Source organism: Sorex araneus, chromosome X (assembly GCF_027595985.1).
Source record: "Sorex araneus isolate mSorAra2 chromosome X, mSorAra2.pri, whole genome shotgun sequence".
Lineage (NCBI taxonomy): Eukaryota > Metazoa > Chordata > Mammalia > Eulipotyphla > Soricidae > Sorex > Sorex araneus.
Window position 1 is genome coordinate 192864813 of NC_073313.1, and position 14438 is coordinate 192879250.

General features: G+C 41.3%; 1 protein-coding gene across 4 annotated transcripts in view; it reads left to right on the forward strand.

Annotated features, from left to right (window-relative positions):
- Window positions 1-14438, forward strand: part of TANC1 (tetratricopeptide repeat, ankyrin repeat and coiled-coil containing 1) — a 246711-nt gene that overhangs the window by 53947 nt on the left and 178326 nt on the right. For 3 of the 4 annotated variants that reach the window (XM_055120531.1, XM_055120528.1, XM_055120530.1), the window contains exon 2: window positions 3657-3768. The gene's annotated coding sequence lies outside the window, so the exon portion shown is untranslated. Of the gene's footprint in view, window positions 1-3357; window positions 3520-3656; window positions 3769-14438 lie in introns of those variants that run through there. The other variant, XM_055120529.1, reaches the window with a different exon arrangement.

Below are 14438 nucleotides of genomic sequence, written 5' to 3' on the forward strand. Positions count from 1 at the left end.
ATCGGGGTTGAGACCACAGCTGCACCTTAACCTTTGTGCATACTCTTGGGCCCCAGAGGTAGTTCATAATGCTAACTTAATCATTGGCCCGCTTTAAGAATTAAAAGCATTTGAGCCCTTCCCCAGAAGTTCTCAGGGGGACCATTCCCAGGGCTCTTGCTTGCAAAACATAGGCTCCAGCCCCTTGAGCCATCTCCCTTGCCCCAGAAGTTTCAGTTCTGGGCATCATTCTTCTTAAAGCTCCCATCAGATGATAATGGGTAGTTAGGATGGAAAAATATCAATATAGCTTATAGGTCTAATAGTACTAGCAGTACCCCTGTCTCAAGGAAAATATAAGCTGCAGGATTTGAAATGGAAATAGGTATTTCAAATAGCATCCTTTGCCACTCATGTCCCAAGTGCATGCCCAGCCCTCTGAGTTCTCCTTCTGTCTCCTTTATTAAGCTTGTTTTCTGTTAAGCACCTGCATTCAAAACCGAGGAGAACAGAGCTTTCATTTATTTGCTTTAGGATTTCTGTGGTCTCAGTTTGCCCACTGTCTTTGCAGTTAAGCCTTCTTTGAGCCTCCTCATGAACTCAGATGCAGAGTTGTGACCAGGCTCTTTGATCTCAGTGTTCCGCCTTAGGGCCTCCCATTCTGGGGAGTGTTCAGTGCTACATCACCTCTCGCCAGGCTGGGCTTGAGGGGTGGTGGGAGTGGAAGGGTCGGACTGTCACATGGCTGAATAGTCTGAGGGATAAACCGTTTTGAAGCCTGTTCTCCATTGAGATTGCTGACTCGAATGAAAATCCTGAAATAATTCTCCAAAGCATTTTACTTTCTTTAAAAAATTTGGTTTTATTTTTTTGAGAATCAGTTAGAAATTAGATCTTAAGATAAAAAGTTCTAGTGATAAGAAATTGAAGGTTATAATTTAGCTAATGCCTGAACTCTTTTAGATACCATAAAATTTTCTCCCAAATTATTTTGTTGTCTTTTGCATTTTATATGACAGGTATTTTGTGGCACAGTGCTTGTTTTTCAGTGCTTTGTTGGATCTAGTATTTGGATTGTGTTTTGAAATAGCCTTTGATCACAGGAATACAGAAACCAAAAAAAGAGGAAAAAATGCTATTTTAATATAAAATTCATTGTGAAAGACAAAAACTGAACATTCAAGGTGTGGTTTCTCAAGTCTGTAAGGGAGCAGTGTAGCTGCAGTTATAAGTAACTTCTTAAATACCACTCAGAGTTCCTCTGGTCTTTTTGACCTTTTATTTTCCTTTCCATAATTACAGAATATGGCCCTTAAAACCATATACGACCAAATAGACACCCTGAAGTCTGTGATCTCCCCACCACAAATGCAGGCTAATGGAGGGAGTCCTCCTTGCAGGGTGCTGCCTCCCGGTGGGACCTTGTAAGGCTGTAATTTATGGTGATGCCTTTGTAATCTTAAACTCAGAATTGACTTTCCCCCTCTTCCTTTACTAAGGTGGTAGAACAAATGTGTTTGCTATAGGTGGTGAAGAGGCAGGAAATAAAATGCATTTGTGGAGCCAGAAATGCATGTATTGTGGGGCCAGAAATGCATGTATTGTCGGTAGGGTGCTTGCCTTGCATGCACTCAACCTGGGTCTGATCCTAGAGACCCCATATGTTTTCCTGAGCCCATCCAGAAGAGCAGAGCCAGAAGTAATCCCTGAGCACAGCTGAGTGTGACCAAAAATCGAGAAGAAAAAATGCATATGTGTGCCTAATCTGTTTTACAGTTTATTATTATTATTATTACTTTGTTGTTTGGGCCACACCCAGCTGCACTCAGGGGTCACTCCTGGCAGTGCTCAGGGACCATATGTGGTGCCAAGGATCGAATCCAAGTTGACCACGTGCAAGGCAAGCACTTTACCCACTGTACTATCCTTCTTCCCTACAGATCGAGTTTGACTGGTTTGAATTTCTGCATGGGTAGTCTGGACAGGGCTCTCCCTGACAGCAGACCTGCTGTTGGCTGTGATAGATACTGTGTGTCTGCTCATCTGTCGGTTGTGGTTGGGATAAATGAGAAGCCTGCCTTTTCTGCTGAGGTGTGTGCTTAATGAAAGAAATTTGGCTAAGTGCTTGCAGCAGCTGGGAGATGGATTCCTTCCCTGGAGGCCAGGGCCCTGTGTAAAGACGCAGGTGATCCCTCTTCTGAGTGAATCCTAGGAGGACGTTTGAGCTGCTGTTCACCAGGTGGTGCTGTCCTGCAGTGAATGCTTAAACCTTGAAAGTGAGGCCTGCAGCCTAGGCTACTCTGAGCCCTTGGCAGCGTTTGGGGGCTGTTGCTGAACGTGAAATGAGGCATTTTGAGGAGACATATGACACAGGGTGCTCCTCCCCCCCCCCCCCACCCATTCCAGGTAGGTGTCTCCTTGGAGTTATCCTGTGAACTCCCGGCTGTCTCTGAAGCCGGGGAACAGCTCTCCTGTCCCGGTCCTTGGTTTCCTCCCAGAGAACATCTTCTGCCCTCCGTTCTCATCTTTGATGTCCTAGTGGGCGAGGGGGGGGCATGTCTTCCAGAGCTCCTCATTAAACAGACTTAAAGGGGAGACAAAGCCTCCACCCAGCCTCTGCATGCACAAACCTATTTCACTCCACTGCCCTGCCAGCATGGTTTTGTTGGGCCAAACGTGACTCCACATGATTCCGTCCTTTCTGGCAGTGCTGCTAGGAGGAGATTGACTTGGGCGAGAGCCTGGTTGGTTGTCCGTGTGTCTGAGGAGAGAGAGAGCGCTCTCAGAAAAAAGAACGTTTTTTTAGGGTTGGTGCAGCAGTAAAAAGATTATTTCCCAGGGAAGTAGATTAGAGTCAGTCATGGGAAACCTCTTTTGGGACTCCTTCAGTCAACAAACTTGCGTTGTGCATCTGCCTCTACTTGTGATAAGAACAGGAGGGGAGTAGGGGATGAAAGGTAAGACTAGCCCTTGAGAAATCGGTAGGAGGAGAGGTCAAAGCAGATGGAAGCAAATACTAGAACACAGGTACCAGCAGGTGTGCCGAGTGCACAGGAAGGACAGGGAGCAGTCTGTGGGGGGTGGGGCAGGCATGCAGGTGATATTTCAGCTGTGCTTGGAGGATGACTAATTTCCAGAGTGGAAAAGAGGTGTTTCAGGGTGAGGGAACCGGGAGAGCGAAGGTGTGAAATTGGGCAGTGTGTTCGGAAATGGTGAGTTGTGCTGAGGGCCGAGCCCGACCGAAAGGAGGGAGGCAGGAAATAGGGGGAGGGCAGTTTCCCGGAGAACTTCAGCACCCCAAGACTTTTTACAGAGGTTCTTGGCTCAGCCCTCTGAAGCCACTGAAACCTCTGTTGAGTTTTAGGGGATACAGACTTCTAAGCAAGACAGAGAAAACTTGAGATAAGGCGTAAAGAGATAAAGCACTTTGAGTGCATTGCTCTCACTACCCCTGGACCCCAGGCCCAGGGTGGCAGAGGAGGCAATTAAGTCACTTGGACTCTCCAGCTGATCATCCTGCTTTTCCTCCAATTCCAGCAGGTATGAGTTGATGTCTCTTACTACTCTTTTAGAGGTTTACTGGGGGAGGGGGGGGTCTCAGGGAGTTTGTAGCTGATTGATAAACTCTATGCTTCTTGTTCCACGAGAGCGTATACTGACAGTTTTCTTTCTTCCAGGTCTCTCTTCAGCTCTCTGTGGTCAACTTGTTCAGAGGAACTTCCTAAGAGACCCCGAGAGAGATTGTGTTTTTTTTTCACTGCAAGCAATTGGAGTCTGAGGTGAGGCAAGGTAAGTGAAACCCAGGGAGACTTCATGCACTGACAGATTCAGTTTTCCAAGACAAGTTATTCTCTGAAAACACCAGGAGCTTTTAGAATGGGATTTTCCTTAGAGAAATGTAAGAGTAATTAAAAGTTTCAGTTACTGTGCTCCTATTATTAATGTTACAGATGCTTCACAGTATATTTTTTCAAAATCTTTACATTTTTTTTGTTCGTTGATCACTATAGTGTCTTAATTACTACAGGTATTTGATATATATATATATTTAATGGATTTCTTTTAGTTTGCATATAAAAACAACTGATTAAAAAGATTAAGATTTTTAATGTCAGACTGGCTATATAGTCTGTTGCTATTGTCCTCCTTTCCCCCTTAAAAGAGTAGTTAGAGTTTAATTGCATATCTCCTGAGTACCGGGAGGGGCATGTTTATAACCTGTCTTACTGACTGCATTTCCCAGGTTGGCTTTGTAGGCGCCTGTGGTTACAGCTGGCTTCTATTCTGTCCCTGCCTGTCGTGCAGAAGGTTGGCTTATTCTGACTTGTGTAGTTCCCTTTCCCTAGGTCTCAAGAAGTATTTTCTGGTTCTGTGGCTTTAGGAACTCGAGAGTCCCTACAGTTTTCTTGTACTATGGTTTTCCTGGACATCAGTCTTAGGTATAAATTTGAAACCAGAACACCCACTTGAAGGGGTTTTATGTGGCTGGAGTTTCCTGATGGATACTATTTTTATTCTTTTCATTGTTTTATTTGCATCCTCAACCTCCCATGTGTAGGAAAGAGAAGGACTCCAGATTTCTTCTTCCCTGGAGGGAGGGAATAGGTTGAGAGCAGGCACCAGTCCTCTCTAAGCAGGCACAGACTGGCACGGCCGTGGATGTTTCTGCTCAGCTGCTCACCACCGTGCGGCAGGCGTCTCCCCGGGGTGCAGTGCAACATGGTTGACACTGGTGTTGAGCGCTCAGATATGGGTGTTACAGATTACTACTTCTCAAGAGACGACGGTCAAGGTTATAGCTGCAGTGAAGCCTCCGTGAATTTTTAGAATGTTCATGTCTGTTTTCCCTGCTCTTGGGTTTGTGTGGCGCGCTAGCAGGATTTCACAGTCTGCACTCGAACCCCCTCTGCCATACCTTGCTCTTCCTGGAAGGGCAGAGTGGCCGCAGTGCCCCCTACCAAATCCCTCCAAGGGCAGAACTTTTCCCAGCAGGAGCCATGGGAGGGGAGTGCATATCAGAACTGCTTGCAGAACTGTAAAAATTAGGTTGTCAGCACTCATCCAGGTGTGCTGGATTAGAATTTGGGGGCTGGAGGGGAAAGCTCTTTTCTGTGTGTATGTTTGAAAAGCTCCTTAGAAGGCTACGGTGTGTAACTCCTTGGAAACTTTGTATGTGGGCAAGACTTAAAAACAAAAACTTTCCTAGCGTAAGCAGATGTTTGGGGGAATTATTTTTGAACTCTGCTAACTAGCTTAACCAGTTTATACTGCCAAGTGAAAGGTCCTTGTGCCATAATTTGCATCATAGAATCATTTTATAATCTTTAAAGTTAGTTTTGGACAATACTGGTTGTAAATAAAGGAACCAGGAAAATGGCCTTGAAGTTTAGCAAGTGTGACAAGAGTTTAGACTTATTTAGAAATCTATGAAGAAATCTAGTTAAATGGAACATTACTAAAATATACACATTTGTGTATTGAATCCAAAGTGTTTTGGCTCATGGTAACACATTTCTCAAAGTACCAAGTGGATGATTATTTAAGTGGATTACCCTTTGAGATTTACTAGACAGAAAACTTATTTAGTATATTAGGCATTTTTTCCTTCCAGTTTTTGTGTGGCAGAGAATTAGTTAATCTCTTTTCTCCATTCCTAGGACCAATTTCAGGAAGTAGATAGGAGCTTATTGGCAAAGATCGTGTGAAATATATTTTGTGGTTTTTAAATGCATCTCTTTGGAAAATACCCTGTATAGAAAAGAAAATTTCGCAAACAGCTGTTACTTGATGATTTAATAATTTTATGGGTCTGAGAGAGAAATGGTAAATCTATATTTTGAAATACGAGTGTCTTACTGTTTTGGTAGAATCATAGATGTCTTACCTCACTGTCGTGGGAAGCTATTCTCACTAAGGTCACAGATGACCTCTAATGGACTTGGTCTTCTCTGGAGCCTTTAGGGTGCCGCTGATCACTCTTCACTAAGCCTTGTTCTCCAGCCCCCTTTATATCATTTCTTAATTTCTTTGCCGTCTTTCATTTTTTTTCTTGCTCATGCTCCTGGGGCAGCCATTCTTGATGGTTTTCTGTTGTTTCAGCCTCTTCCGAGGACCTTAGTACTTTTGTGACAACTGCCCACAAGTTAATGACCCTCAGTATTATTGAGTTTATCCTCATCTCAGACAACATTGGACATTTCTATTTGGATGACTCATCATGTTCTTCTTACTTGGGATATCTGAACTGAACTCATTTCCCTGCTAATTATTTCCTGCTTCCTGCACCGCCTCCCACCCCCAACTCCAGAAAGCCCCTTATCCTCCTGTTTCTGTCAGCTTTTCCCACTTTGGTCATTGGCATTATTCATGCCAGAAGTACGTGACTCATCCTTTACCTCACCCAGTCAGCCCATGTTTAATTGACGATTAAGTTCTATCATTTCAATATCCTGAACTAAAAAGGAAAAGACACTTACACTGAAATTTTATTATTATGGGCTCTCAGCATTATAATTGGGCCTATATATGAGCAGATATAACACAACACAGTTATGACCATTTCTGTAATGCTTGATGTAGTTCTGGATACTTGTCATAAGTAGTTTCTGATTTTCACAGTGATTCTGTTGTCTTTGTTCTTTAACTCAGGAACCTAAGGTTCAAAGAGATTAAGTTACAAGGATTAGCACAAGTAAAGTATAATGGAGTTGGATTGCAAGCATAGGGATTGAGCTGCCTGGCTGCGAAGCCTTCTCTAGCATATTGCTGTTTTGCTCTATTCCCTTAGTGCCACTGTGCTATGTCCAAATTTTCCGTGTGTAGTTGATTTTGCATGTATTAGAGTTCTTCTCAAGTTGTGTGATACAAGTAATTTTAAAGAACCTTGGGGACTTAGAAGCACCAACTCCTAAATGGTGGCAATTTCTACTATAATTTATAATCCTCCATATCTATGGTTTCAACCAATTGAGTTTGTGTAATTACGTTTGTGAATGCCAAATATATGTATAGAAGTAGAAAGATGTCTCATATCTGTGAGGTGAGGCACTTCAAACCCGTGTTTCATAGACTCATTCATGTGTCTGTAGAATAGACTCAAGTAAAGACTTGGTTAATAAGTATAGTATGTATAGAAAATTTTATAACTGTTTAGAACAAATGACTATAATCTGCATAGTCTTATTTAGTATAGGAACATTAAGTTTGTCTACTGAATTTATATATATTCTTTCAAATTGATCTCGGGAGGACAGGCTGGGACATGTTTTGAGATGTACCAGATGAACCAATCCTAAGTCACAGCAAGAGAGTTCTGTATTTGCTTCTTCATAGATCCCTCTTTGTCCTGAGAAGGAAGTGCTCTTATTTTCTGTCAGTTGTTCCCTTGGTTTTTATTGTACTTTATGAACAACAATTTCTCTAATGAGGAGGCATTTTTTGATGACTATGAAACCAGTTTGTCATTGTAGGATTTTAAAAACACTATTTTGTTTCCAATATTGACTTACAAATTTAGTATGTACTTTCTAGAGCAAGATAGGTCTTAGGTGAGTGGTGGTTTATATTCTTAACAGTTATTAGAAGCTTAAATTTTCATATTTGAAAGGGCCTAAACTTCCCACGAAAAGAGGATTCAGGAAGAGTTCATTAAGTGAGATGAAAAGGAAGTGGGGAGAGTCTTACACTGTGGTTCTCTCTGACGGATGGCAGCACCTCAGATGCGGGTCATTAGAAATGGGTTCAGCTTGATCTCAGAACTAAAATCAGACCTAAACACCAAAAAAAGACTATAGAGAAGGAGATGGAATTGGGGGAATTAGTAATTTGATTGGCTGTTAATCAGACAAGGAAGGAGGCAAGAAGATGGAAAGTGAACTGCAAGAAGATGATTTTTACCAGGAAAAACCTGGAACATAATATGCTGAGTGAATTCTAGAGGTTGGGGAAGAGAAAGATGTACTTATTTTGGATCCATTGGGTTTGTTTCCAGGGCTGATGTCAGCAAATTGGAAATCAAGTGCTGTGCCTGTGGCACTTTATACCAGATAATATAATGAGGAAATATGTTTATTAATCACCTGCATGGAGGTGGCAGGTAAAGTGGGTATTGAGATCATTATTCTGAGGAAAATGGCTCAGAGTAAAAAGAGTTAATTCATGACAACACATTAGAGAAGTTTTTGGTGACTCAGCCTCAACAGCAAGAGAAAAATAAAGTGAAGACAAACAATTGGGACTAAATTAAATTGGAAAGCTTTTGTTTAGCAATAGAAAATATAAACAGGACAAAAATACATCATATTGAGTGGGAAATAGTTGCATATAATAAAGGGTTAATATTTGAGGTATATATAGAACTTAGACAACAACAATACCCCAATCAAGAAATGAGGAGAGTTTGAGTAACCATGTGTTCAGAAAGGATGGCTGGCAGATGGCCACATCACTGATTATCAGAGAAATGTAAATGAAGATCACAATGAACTGTCACTTCATAACTCTTAAGAATGATTTACATCATAACAGCAATATCAAGTGTGGGGGGGAAAGGAAATTCTTGTGCACTGTTGGTGAGAATGTAAATTGGTGAAACCATTTTGAAAACAGCTATGGAGTTTTACAGATTTAAAACAGTCTGGCTATTGGCTGCCTGTCATTTCATATGATTCGGTAGTACCAGTTCTGGGCATCTACATAAAAAACATACAAAGAGAGACTCACAAATGAGTCTGGGAACTGAGCAGCTCAATGCAGAGGTCTTTCCAGAACTTGCGCCAGGCTGATTTCACCTGGATGCCTCAGATGGGGGCAGGTTTCCCTCCACCTGCCCCAAAGGAACCCTGGCAGCCACAAACCTCCAGAACCCAATTGCCGCCACACTCATGGGCTATCTTCACAGGTTCATCCTGGACCCCCCAAATAAGAGAATAAATCCTCTGAAAAATCCAGGTATGCCGGACCGGTGACTGAAAAATGCCAGGCCTCAAGGGGTTGGGACTTGGCTGTCCCTTCCCATCTCCCCGCCCCCACTGTCACACCCACAAAATGTCCCTGGGTGCCATTTAAGCATATTGATGGCCATGATCCAGAGACTCACAAATGAATCTCAAAACTGAGTAGCTTGCTGCAGAGATGTCTCCAGACCCCAGTTATTTAAAACTTTAGAATTCCAGGAGTGTTTAACTGTTTTTGCGGCTGTGCGACATGTTTTTCTTTTTTTAACTTTTTTATTGAATCAGGCACTGCCATTCGGGCAGTAGCTTGCTAGAATCTTTGAGAGACATATTTATTTCCCTCTATGATGATGTTTCTCACAGAGCTTGGCAAGCTCCCCGTGACCGTATTTAATATGCCAAAAACAGTAACAATAATAGGTTTCATTCTTCTGACTCTGAAAGAAGCCTCCAATTGTTGGAAAAGATGAGTAAGGAGAGGCTGCTAAAAATCTCAGGGCTGGGACAAATGGAGACGTTACTGGCGCCCGCTGGAGTAAATCCATGAACAACGGGATGATAGTGATGATGATTATGATTGACGAATCACTGTGAGATAGACCCTTGTGAATATCTCATACTATTCATAACAGAGCAATAGAAAATAAGTTATCTAGCATCTGTCTATGGGGCAGGCTTGAGTGGTGGTGGGAAAATTCGAAATAATGGAGGTGGAAGGTATAATTGTGATGGGATGGGTGTTGAAATATTGAATGTAATCAATTATTATGAATAATTTTATGAAAAGGAAATTTAAATCTTTTTAAAAAACAAAGAATAATGTTCGCTCTATTTTTATTGTGGCATAATATCTAAGATGTGGAAGCAATTGAATTACCAGTCAAAAGATAATTGGATAAAGAAGATACAGTACATTTATATAATTGAATACTATTCAGCTCTTAAAAAGACAAAAATTTTCCACTTACAGGAAAATGGAAGGAGTTTTAAGGAATTGAGCAAAGCAAAATGAATCATAAAGTAAAAAGACAAGTATTTGATTTTATACGTGTATGCAATATCAGGATGTAACAATGATGAACAAACAATATGGAAAACAAAAACCAAAACTATGGAGAACATTAACAACACAAGTTGGGTTACCTGAGGGGAATATGGTGATGATGGGATGAGGGAAATACGGTGGTTTTTGGTTAAAAACAAAAAAATGATAGCTGGTTGTATTTGTTAAAAAAATGAAAAGGTCTGAGGCCAGAGAGTACAGTGACTAAAGAGCTTGCCTGGGTCATGAGTCTGACCTGGGTTCTGTGTTTGATCCTCAGAACTTCATATCGTTCCCCCTAACCCCTCAGGAGTGACCCCTGAGCATAGAGCCAAGAGTAAGCCTTGAGTACAATCAGCAGGATATGCTTACCCCTGAGATTATGGCATCTAGCTTCTCTTTAAAGTGTTTAATAGGAACCGGAGTGATAGTATATGGAGAGGGTGTTTGCCTTGCACATGGTCTACCTGGGTTCCATCCCTAGCATTCCATATAGTCCCCTGAGCACTGTCAAGAGTAATTCCTGTGTGCAGAGCCAGGAATAACCCCTCCCCCAAACCTCTACACACACACACACACACACACATACACACACACGTTTAAATAAGGCTCTTCTTTAAAATGCTTAGACATACATCATTTTAAATAAAACCAAATTATCACAGTGTGGCTGGAGTTCTGTCACATGCTGTTTTTAGGCCCTGTGCCATGCAATAGAGGTTGAACTTACCTTTTATCTTGGTATTTGCAGTTGGAGGTGTTGCAAGCAAGGCTCTAGTTTCCTTTCCTCCAGGGAGGAAACAGTTTGATGTTGAGAACAAAGGTGTGGCCTGGGATAGGCTGCTGAGTTCCTCTAAGTGTCAGTTGGTGTCTCTGTCAGAGATGGTAGTTACAAGTGGTACATCATCTTTTGTATGTACGGTGGTATTTTATTTTTGCAGTGCCTGAGTGAACCCAGGTCTCAAGGTATATGTTACTGTTGAGCCACATGCCAGGCCGCTACTTCCTCTTCCATGCGAAAACTTGGAAAACTTAAACATTTTTGTCATAGGCTCCCCTTTTGTCTCTGCCTTCGGTGTTGTTGTTGTTTTTTTAATTGTTGTTTTGTGTTTCTGGGCCATTGCCAGTGGTGCTCAATGCTTACTCCTGGCTCTGCATTCAGTGATCACTCCTAGTGGTGCTTGGGAAACTATATGGGATGCTGTGAATTGAACCCAGTTTGGCCACATGCAAGGCAAATATTAAACCCAGTGTATTGTCATTCTGGCCCCTACTGTTTCATGATGACATGTTGAATTTGTAGAGTAAAGGTCATCTCTTTGTAACAGATTTGCAGTATTACTAAATCTGAGTTAGATATGAAAAACTTTGTGGTTTTCTGTGAATCATCATTGACTTGAATTGTGGACTTACAGGTTTGTGAGAAAGCAAAATGGGGTTAGTTTGGGAAGGTTTCTCTACAATAAACATGAACTAGATACTTCACAAATCCAGTTTTGTTGCAGACACAAATATTTTTCTGTACTATAAAGATATTTCACTGAGACCGTGAAAACTTAGTACATCTGTGCAGCATCTTCGTTATAGCTAAAACAGTTTACATCCACTGTCTCTAATTCAAAGTCATTCAAGAAGCATGTGTTCCTATTTTTCACAAAATCCTAAGAAAGGCATCTAGACCATACACTTATATTTATAAGAACTAAATTCTCTAGGTATTAGGAAGTAACATGTGTATTAAGGACACTTCATAATTTACAGATTGCAATTTCTGAAACGTGCCCCCTCCCATATTTAGCCCAAAGGGAAGTTCTTTGTATGTATATTTATGCATATTATTTGCATGCCACTGCACAGTGCCAGTTTTGTTTCTTAGGTCTGAAATGTGCATTCTGTGTGTGTTAGGAGTGGTGTTGATAGAGCCCATAAGCTAAGGTTTTTCCTGCAGAATTACTAAGGCTTTAACTCAGATTTTCACTGGGTTTTATAAAAAAAAAAAAAAAAAACAAGTAATGTTCATACCTGGCATGGTAGATAACTATAAGTGCAAATTTGTCTTGATTTTATAATTCAAATTAAAATTTTTATGGGACTCCTGAAAATAGCATTTGTGATCTCTATGGTTATTATGATATAGGAGTTACTCAAATTCAAATTTTAGCTGAAGTTTCTTTGCTTTTAGGTTTGATGTCTTCAGTCTAGTTCAGAGCTGCCATCCTAGCTCTCTAGAACTACATAAGGCATCTGTCTTTCTGGGGAATTTGGCTGCTGCAGCAACTGAGACAGTGGGCCAGGCTTAGGTAATTTTATTAGTCTGGAAGAAGTATTACACTCCTGCAGCTGTTGTTGTAGGTCCCATCCATGAAAACAAAACCCATCTCATTTACCCAGGATCCATGAGAAATTGGCAGCAGCCCAACGTAAATCCATGCATGTATTTTGGACTCTGAATAATATTTATCTTTTAACGGGCATCCCTGATTTCAGACACAGCTGGGAAATGGCCTGTATGAGGTAGAGGAGGCAGGAGAGGCCAAACTGTGGGTACTGCCCACACTTGGAAGGATTCGAAGGCTATGTTTGCTCAGCCTTAACGACTGTCAAAAAGAAGAACACTCAGGAAAATATAAAAACCATGAAAAGTACACTGGTCTCAAAAATTAAGCCTGGCTCTATTTTTTTGGTCACTGCAGATTTCCACAGGTTATTCTCTTGCATTGCCAAACTGGTTATTGAGAGTGAGTTAGTAAGTGGTGGTGATTGATTTTCTTGTTAAATAGAACTTTTACAGACTACTCCAAAAACTGAACTTGAGACACAACATTTAATTGCTACAAATATTGCATGTGTGATTATGCAATCCTGTTAATGTGTGCCAGTCAGTAAATACTGTTTCATTTTATACATGTCAGTCGTTCCACTAGCAGGAAAAAAACGTACCTGTTTCTCTAGCAGCACCTGAGCTGTTAGCAGAGTGATTGGCTATTCTGAATATTTCTTTTCATTGAGCCATAGCACAGCGGGTAGGACATTTGCCTTGCACGAGGCCGACCTGGGTTCGATTCCTCTGTTCCTCTTGGAGAGTCTGGCAAGCTGCTGAGAGTATCCCGCCTGCATGGCAGAGCCTGGCAAGTTAACTGTGGCATATTCGATATGCCAAAAACAGTAGCAACAAGTCTCACAATGGAGACATTACTGGTGCCCGCTCAAGCAAATGGATGAACAACAGACGACAGTGACAGTGACAGAGTTTTACTTTCAGTTCCCGGGGACAGGGTCCCTAAACCTTGCAGTCATGGCATGAACTTTTTTTGGAGGGGGAGTGTAAGCAGAAAATCTGAGATTTTGGCCTGGTGTAGAAAAAGCAAACTTACTAACCCTTGACCAAACTGTGACTTTTCCTTTAATTATGAAATTGGACAGCCAGCCACACCACAATAGCACTTGTGGCTTTGGTATAGAGAGGTAAATTTTTTTTACATTGTTGGAGATGATTTAACCTGTCCTTTGTGCTTACCATTGCTTAGCAATAACTACCGTGATGCTGCTTAGAACAGTGCAGCAGTTACCCTGCTGTGTCTCATTATTAATCATTAGAGCGCACAATACTATTTTCATGGATTTTTTTAAAAAATAATTTTTCTAGAGGCCACATTTGGCAGTGCTTGGGACCCAGGGCCACTCCCAGCAGAGTTTGGTGGTGTTCAAGGGTGCCACATGGTGTCAGGGATTAAACTCTCACCTGGCACAGGAACTCTCACCTGATCAATTTCCCAGGCCCCTTCTTTGAAAACATTTTAACTGTTTCAGTGCCATTTGTTTTCTTTGTACTCAAATTTTATGTACAAAAATGAGTCAAAAATATTTTAAATGGAGGTTTTACGTTGCTGAAGCAGTTCCTAGAACCTGAAGGTCAGAAATTTAGAAGCCCTTGCCTTGAGTATCACCTGTGAATAGCTCTCTTCTTGCTTTGACCAAAGTTGTCAATATGAAAAAAGCTTCAACATATTTAATTTTTGTTTCCTAGCATGACCTGTCTTTGACTTTACCATCTGGAGCTCTGGTATTCCCAATTTGGGGCTTGTTGAAGTGAGTTAAAAAAAATTATACCATCACCCTTATCTTAGGTCCTTCTTGTGGCACTGCGGCAGCCCTCCTATAAGCTATGTTTGGGGCTAGAAAGATTTCTCTGACAGATTTCAGATAAGAGTATATGATGTTTGTGTTGTACTGATTGATTAAGTTAGGGAAGAGATACTATGTGGCTTGTATACATTTGCTTGAACTCTACTGTGGTATCACTGTAGGTGTACCCAAATTTATTTTCAAACTTGATGTTTAAGGTTAAAAGCCTTGGTACACTTTTTAATTATGTAAAACTATCTATAGGGAAAAAAGTGTCACACCAGGCTACTCCTTTATCATTCCTCACCTTTTATTTTAAAGTATTTGGGGTGGGGTGG